The 7,714-nt window shown below is 49.7% G+C and overlaps 1 non-coding gene across 1 annotated transcript; it reads left to right on the top strand.

The window, feature by feature from the left end:
* Positions 1 to 4,936: 4,936 nt before the first annotated feature.
* Positions 4,937 to 5,051, top strand: LOC137376863 (U5 spliceosomal RNA). The gene has a single exon (XR_010976327.1). It is a non-coding gene; the product is annotated as a U5 spliceosomal RNA (small nuclear RNA).
* Positions 5,052 to 7,714: the final 2,663 nt, after the last annotated feature.

Below are 7,714 nucleotides of genomic sequence, written 5' to 3'. Positions count from 1 at the left end.
GGTGACTGCCACAGCACAGGAGTGGGGTATGGGCCAGACCTGCGCCACGTACAGCAACAACGTGCGTGCCTCGCACCTGATGACCAGGCTCTTACCCACAATGGAGAGAGATCGCTGCCCCTACATGCCCAACATTTGTCGGACCTTGGCTACTTGCTCCTCCCAGGTTTTGGCGCACGCCCCGGCCCTTCCGAACCATATCCCCAGCACCTACAGGTAATCTGACCTAACGGTGAAGGGGACAAAGGATCGGTCAGCCCAGTTGCCAAAGAACATGGCCTCGCTCTTGCCGTGGTTAACTTTGGCTCCCGAGGCCAGTTCGAACTGGTCGCAGATGCTCATCAGTCTGCGCACGGACAGCGGATCCGAGCAGAAGACGGCGACGTCATTCATGTACAGGGAGGTTTTAACCTGAGTGCCTCCGCTGCCTGGAATTGTCACCCCTCTTATGCTCGCATCCTTCCTAATAGACTCAGCAAAGGAGTGTAGGTAGGTGGTAGGAGAATGGTGGGGATGTGACCAGGAATATGGGATTAGTATAAATGGGTGGTTGATGGTCGGCACAGACTCGGTGGGCCGAAGGGCCTGTTTCAGTGCTGTATCTCTAAACTAAACTAAACTAAACTAAACTAAAGGGTTCAATACAGCAAACAAACAAGACCGGGGAGAGAGGACAACCCTGTCTGACTCCAGATTTGATCGGGAAACTTTCCGATTCCCACCCGTTGATTGAGACTGCGCTACTGATGTTTGTGTAGAGCAGTTGAATCCAATTGCAGATTCCCTCCCCAAACCCCATTTTGGAAAGCACGTCCATCATGTAGGTGTGCGATATCCTGTCAAAAGCCTTCTCCTGGTCCAGGCTGATGAGGCAGGTGTCCACCCTCCTGTCCCATACATAGGCGATCGTATCCCTGAGTAGCGCCAGACTATCAGAGATCTTCCTGCCGGGTACAGTGCAGGTCTGATCGGGGTGAATCACCAACTCCAGAGCAGATTTGACTCGACTGGCTATGACCTGCTCTCCAATTTTTTTTTTTTTTTCCCAAAATATACTTTATTCATAAAAATCTGTAAAAATTACATTGCCAAACAGTTTCCAAACAGCACCAAAAAATACAAACATTGCAAAAGAGATCAGTTTCTTTCAATAATGTCATGAGTTTCTTCCCAACCCTTCCGTTTCACAATTGTCATGTCAATTACAGTTTTACATTTACAGCAATTGAGAATATCAACGATACAGTTCGAGGGGCTTCCCATGGTTCCAGCCCCTCAGTCCAGCCTGGTGGGGGAACCCTACACTGTGGTCTTTCCCCATTGAGCCTTTGCTGCGGCTGCCCCAAGCTTTAGTGCGTCCCTCAGCACGTAGTCCTGGACCTTGGAATGTGCCAGTCTGCAACATTCGGTGGTGGACAACTCTTTGCGCTGGAAGACCAGCAAGTTTCGGGCAGACCAAAGGGCGTCTTTCACCGAATTGATAGTCCTCCAGCAGCAGTTGATGTTTGTCTCGGTGTGCGTCCCTGGGAACAGCCCGTAGAGCACAGACTCCTGTGTTACAGAGCTGCTTGGGATGAACCTTGACAAAAACCACTGCATCTCTTTCCACACCTGCTTTGCAAAGCCACATTCCAGGAGTAGGTGGGCGACCGTCTCTTCCCCACCACAGCCAACGCGGGGGCACTGTGCGGAGGGGGCGAGACTTCGGGTGTGCATGAAGGATCTGACGGGGAGGGCCCTTCTCACCACCAGCCAAGCTACGTCTTGGTGCTTGTTTGAAAGTTCTGGTGATGAGGCATTCCGCCAAATGACTTTGACGGTCTGCTCGGGGAACCATCCGACAGGATCCACCGTTTCCTTTTCCCGTAGGGCCTTGAGGACATTCCGTGCAGACCAGTGCCTGATGGACCGGTGGTCAAAGGTGTTTTTCCGCAGAAACTGCTCCACGAAGGATAGGTGGTACGGCGCCGCCCAACTGCACGGAGCGTTCCGCGGCAATGTGACCAGGCCCATCCTTCGCAACACCGGGGACAGATAGAACCTCAGCACGTAGTGACACTTGGAGTTTGCGTACTGGGGATCTACACATAGCTTGATGCAGCCGCACACGAAGGTGGTCATCAGGATGAGGGCCACGTTGGGTACATTTTTCCCGCCCATGTCCAGAGATTTGAACATCGTGTCCCTCCGGACCCGGTCCATTTTAGATCCCCAGACGAAGCGGAAAATGGCTCGGGTGACTGCCACGGCGCAGGAGTGGGGTATGGGCCAGACGTGCGCCACGTAAAGCAACAACGTGAGCGCCTCGCACCTGATGACCAGGTTCTTACCCACAATGGAGAGAGATCGCTGCCCCCACATGCCCAACTTTTGTCGTACCTTGGCTACTCGCTCCTCCCATGTTTTGGTGCACGCCCCGGCACTTCCGAACCATATCCCCAGCACCTTCAGGTAATCTGACCTGACGGTGAAGGGGACAAAGGATCGGTCAGCCCAGTTCCCAAAGAACATGGCCTCGCTCTTGCCGTGGTGAACTTTGGCTCCCGAGGCCAGTTCGAACTGGTCGCAGATGCTCATCAGTCTGCGCACGGACAGCGGATCCGAGCAGAAGACGGCGACGTCATCCATGTACAGGGAGGTTTTGACCTGAGTGCCTCCGCTGCCTGGGATTGTCACCCCTCTTATGACCTGCTCTCCAATGCTCAATTCTGGCAATGATTTGGCAGTTTTGTCAAAGTGAAATTTGGCTCTCTGCCGTTTCACCTTGATTTTGTCATCACACCTGTTACTACTTCTGGCTTCAGTAGCTTTTTTGCTATTGGAAGAGTAGTTTGGGTGCAGCGTGATATTAGTCTTTGTACCGGACTACTTTCCATGCCTTTGGTAGGTAGGTGTATTTCTCCACTCGAGGATTGCCTTGTATACATCTGTGCCAGATTTGTTCAATTTCTTTATGTTTCCTTTGGCAATTTTCACTGCCACCTCTGTCTTGCCATTGAACTGGGGATAGTGTGGAGATGATGTCTGGTGTTGAACTTCCCAATCCTTTATGAAGCGGCTGAATTCTTTGCTTGTGAACTGCGGGGCATTGTTGGTCATCACAATGTCTGGAATGCCATAACGACTCAAGTGTGTATTCAGGCATTCTACAATCTCACCGGTAGTCATTGAGATCAGCTGGTCTACCTCCCAGTAGTCAGAATAGTAGTCTACAGTGACAAGATAATCAGTTCCTGTCAGAGTGAAGAGGTCTACTCCCAGCTTCATCCAAGGTCTGTCTGGGATGTCATATGTCATCAGCGGCTCTTTAGCTTGCCTACCTTGGTACTCATTGCATGCACTGCACTGGCTGATGTGGTCCTTGATTTCACTGCTCATGTTTGGCCAGTAGAGCCCTTCTCTTACCTTCCTCAGACTCAACTCAATTCCTTGGTGGCTTCCATGGATGTGCTTTAGCATCTCTCCTCTCAAATCTTTCGGGATAACGACTCTATTTCCTTTGTACAAGATGCCATCATGGGCTGTTACGTCATCTCTGTAAGCCCAATACGCTCTTGTGACCACAGGAATGTCGCTGGTGCTGTCAGGCCATCCTTTCATCACTACTTCTTGCAACACTTGGAGAGTTGCATCTTGTTGGGTAGTTTGTTTGATTTGAGCAAGGCAGATTCAATGTCTCTGCTGGGTTGATGATTTCCAGAGCATGTCGAGCTGCAGCTTCACGTTGGATCTGGAAGATTTCACACTCTGTCGTAGCATCCTTTACTTTCTTCATAGGGAGTGCAGCTCTCGACAGCATGTCAGCGATGTACATCTGCTTCCCTTGATTGTATGTCACATCCAGATGGTAACCGGAGTAACATTCTTTGCAGACACTTTGGAGCAGATAGTAGCGGCTTGAGGAAAATGCTTCGGAGCGGCTTGTGGTTGGACTCGACTTTCACTTTGTCTGTTCCAAGTAGGTATTGATGAAAATGTTCACAAGCAAAGACAATGGCCAGGCACTCTTTCTCAATCTGAGCGTAGCGTCGTTCCATTTGCAGTAAGGCCCTGGATGTAAATATAACCATTTGTTCTTGCTGCATTAGGGTTGCTCCAAGTCATGTCTCGCTGGTGTCACACTGCAGGGTAACTTCATCTTTTCCATCATAGTATTTCAGCACTGGCATTGCCGACACTAGTCGCTTGATTTTAGTGAATGCTGCTTCTTGTTCTGTGCCCCAATACCACTGCACGTCCTTGGCAGTTGGCATAATGGTTCACACTCCGACAACAAATTGGGCAAGAATTTTGCTAAATAGTTGACGAATCCAACAAATTGAGTCACTGAAACTGCTTCTCTCTCCACAGATGCTGCCAGACCTGCTGCGTATTTCCAGCATTTCTTGTCTGTGCATTCAAAGTTGGGGTTAAACTGCAAATGCCAGAATGCAGGACTCACAATACCAGACTTCGGGCTTCTTTTCCTCACTTTTCACGACAGCCTGCATTAAAACAAAATCACTTGGTGAGCACATAGTGTGAGAGAATCAATGCTAACCTCTCTGGGCAGTCACTGAGCAGCGTTAGTTCCGAAGAAGGGTCACTGACCCGAAACGTTAACTCTGCTTCTCTTTCCACAGATGCTGCCAGACCTGCTGAGTATTTCCAGCATTTCTTGTATTGACTGCAACATGTCATTCCCGCGGACAGAAGGCGCAGGCAGATAGGCCCCGCCCACTAATCTACATAAACCAGAATATAATGCAAAAGACCAATAGTTATTCATATTTCTGTGGGAAGTTAACAGTTTCTGGTTATTTTTTTATCTTAAAATATATCTGGACTAAATTGATTTTTCTCCAATATCGATGATAATTGGTGGTGTGCCCGCGCAATATGATGTTAAAGAGCTAAGAGTACGGTGGGTTGAGAGTAGAACGAATTGTTCGTTAGTTTACTCTGGTTTTTCTTCAGATCGTATAAATCTTTCGCCTTTTACTAAAGATTTCCGTGGAGAGAAGCGCTCAGAGTTTTGAACAATTTTTTGTGGCCCTGCTTTTAGTGGGGTTTCTATTTCAATAAATGAAAGATGTTTTATGTTCTATAATTTTGGGAAAGAAATTGTGCAGTTCTCAATCTGCAGAGGAATATGCTTTGGTTTTCTAGTGTACAAAGTTATTTACGACTTGAGTGTTGCAGACGAGCATGCTCCAAGGTCGAGGACTACGTGCTGAGGGACGTACTAAAGCTTGGGGCTGCTGCTGCAAAGGCTCAATGGGGAAAGACCACTGTGGAATTATCCTCCCGTCATACTGAACAGAGGGGCTGGAACCTGTGTAAAACCCCGTCTGCCCGTTCCAGGATTGACTTCCTGTTTGTGTCCCGTGCTGTCACGGTCAGATCCACCGACGTCAAGCAGGTGTTCTTCTCTGACTGTTGCCTCTTACTGGCCGACTGTCACTTACAGGACGACCAGCGGGTTGGCAGGGGAACACGGAAGCTCAATGCTACACTGCTAACCCCAGCGAACGTTGAGGAACTCAAAAGGGATTACAAAGGTTGGAGAACTGTGAAATCCCTCTTTCAGTCTCCAGTTCACTGGTGCAAGGCAATCAAGGAGAACATTAAGAGGTTCTTTATCTTCAAAGGTGTTCAGAGGGCGAGAGCGAAATGTCCCGACTCCAGAAAAGAATGCAAAATCTGCTCCAGCTGCAGTCAATGGGGGTCGAGGTCAAGGAGGACCACCATGAGGTGAAGAGTCAGCAGGCCTCGCTCTTTGCCATGGAGGCCTCCAAGATCATCTTCCAGTCCAGAGTCCTCCATTGAGCAGGATGAGACGTGTTCACGTTACTTCTTCCAAAAGGTACACACAGAGAGCTTTGTGATCAGCAGCCTGAAGGAAGAGGATGGCTCGGTAAAGTCTTCGCAGTCCAACATACCAAGGATCAGCAAATCCTTTTATGCTAGGCTGTATGACGCGAAGCCCACAGACAGCAGAGCCTCCCAGTCCTTCCTGTCATCTATCACAGAGGTTTTGAGGGAGAGACTGGACAAGCCACTAACTTGGACGAGCTGACAAAGGCCACCAAGTCCTTCGATACGAGTAAAACTCCCAGAAGTGATGGCTTACCGGTCGAGTTGTATCAGGCCCTGTGGGACTGGGTCGGCCCAGACCTGCAGGAAGTATACGAGAGCATGCTTCTGGCCGGCAGCATGTCAGAATCCATGAGGAAAGGCATCAGCACCCTCATCTACAAGCGGAAGGGGGAGAGGGCAGAAGTCAGAAATTGGCAGCCCATCTCAATGCTTAATGTTGACTACAAGATTCTGTCCAAAGTCATAGCCAGTCGAGTCAAGTCTGCTCTGGAGTTGGTGATTCACCCTGACCAGACCTGCACTGTACCCCTGCAGGAAGATCTCTGATAGTCTGACGCGACTCAGGGATACGGGACAGGAGGGTGGACACCTGCCTCATCAGCCTGGACCAGGAGAAAGCTTTTGACAGGATATCGCACACTTACAAGATGGACGTGCTTTCCAAAATGGGGTTTGGGGAGGGAATCTGCAATTGGATCCAACTGCTCTGCAGAATCATCAGTAGCGCAGTCTCAATCAATGGGTGGAAATCTGCCTCATCACCAGAACTTTCAAACAAGCACCAAGACGTAGCTTGGCTGGTGGTGAGAAGGGCCCTCCCCGTCAGATCCTTCATGCACACCCGAAGTCTCGCCCCCTCCGCACAGTGCCCCCGCGTTGGCTGTGGTGGGGAAGAGACGGTCGCCCACCTCCTCCTGGAATGTGCCTTTGCAAAGCAGGTGTGGAAAGAGATGCAGTGGTTTTTGTCAAGGTTCATCCCAAGCAGCTTTGTAACACAGGAGTCTGTGCTCTACGGGCTGTTCCCAGGGACGCACACCGAGACAAACATCAACTGCTGCTGGAGGACTATCAATTCGGTGAAAGACGCCCTTTGGTCTGCCCGAAACTTGCTGGTCTTCCAGCGCAAAGAGTTGTCCACCACCGAATGTTGCAGACTGGCACATTCCAAGGTCCAGGACTACGTGCTGAGGGACGCACTAAAGCTTGGGGCAGCCGCAGCAAAGGCTCAATGGGGAAAGACCACAGTGTAAGGTTCCCCCACCAAGCTGGACTGAGGGGCTGGAACCAGGGGAAGCCCCTCGAACTGTATCGTTAATATTCTCAATTGCTGTAAATGTAAAACTGTAATTGACATGACAATTGTGAAACGGAAGGGTTGGGAAGAAACTCATGACATTATTGAAAGAAACTGATCTCTTTTGCAATGTTTGTATTTTTTCGTGCTGTTTGGAAACTGTTTGGCAATGTAATTTTTACAGATTTTTATGAATAAAGTATATTTTGGAAATAAAAAATAAAAAAAAATCAGTAAGTTTCCTGATCCAATCTGGAGTCAGACAGGGCTGTCCTCTCTCCCCTGTCTTGTTTGTTTGCTGTATTGAACCCTTTGCTGAGTCCATTAGGAAGGATGTGAGCAGAAGAGGGGTGACAATCCCAGGCAGTGGAGGCACTCAGGTCAAAACCTCCCTGTACATGGATGACGTCGCCGTCTTATGCTCGGATCCGCTGTCCGTGCGCAGACTGATGAGCATCTGCGACCAGTTCGAACTGGCCTCGGGAGCCAAAGTTAACCACGGCAAGAGCGAGGCCATGTTCTTTGGGAACTGGGCTGACCGATCCTTTGTCCCCTTCACCG

This window comes from Heterodontus francisci, chromosome 13, assembly GCF_036365525.1.
Source record: "Heterodontus francisci isolate sHetFra1 chromosome 13, sHetFra1.hap1, whole genome shotgun sequence".
In the NCBI taxonomy this organism is placed as follows: domain Eukaryota; kingdom Metazoa; phylum Chordata; class Chondrichthyes; order Heterodontiformes; family Heterodontidae; genus Heterodontus; species Heterodontus francisci.
Note: the sequence above shows the minus strand (reverse complement) of the source record. Positions and strands in the feature narration are given on the sequence as shown.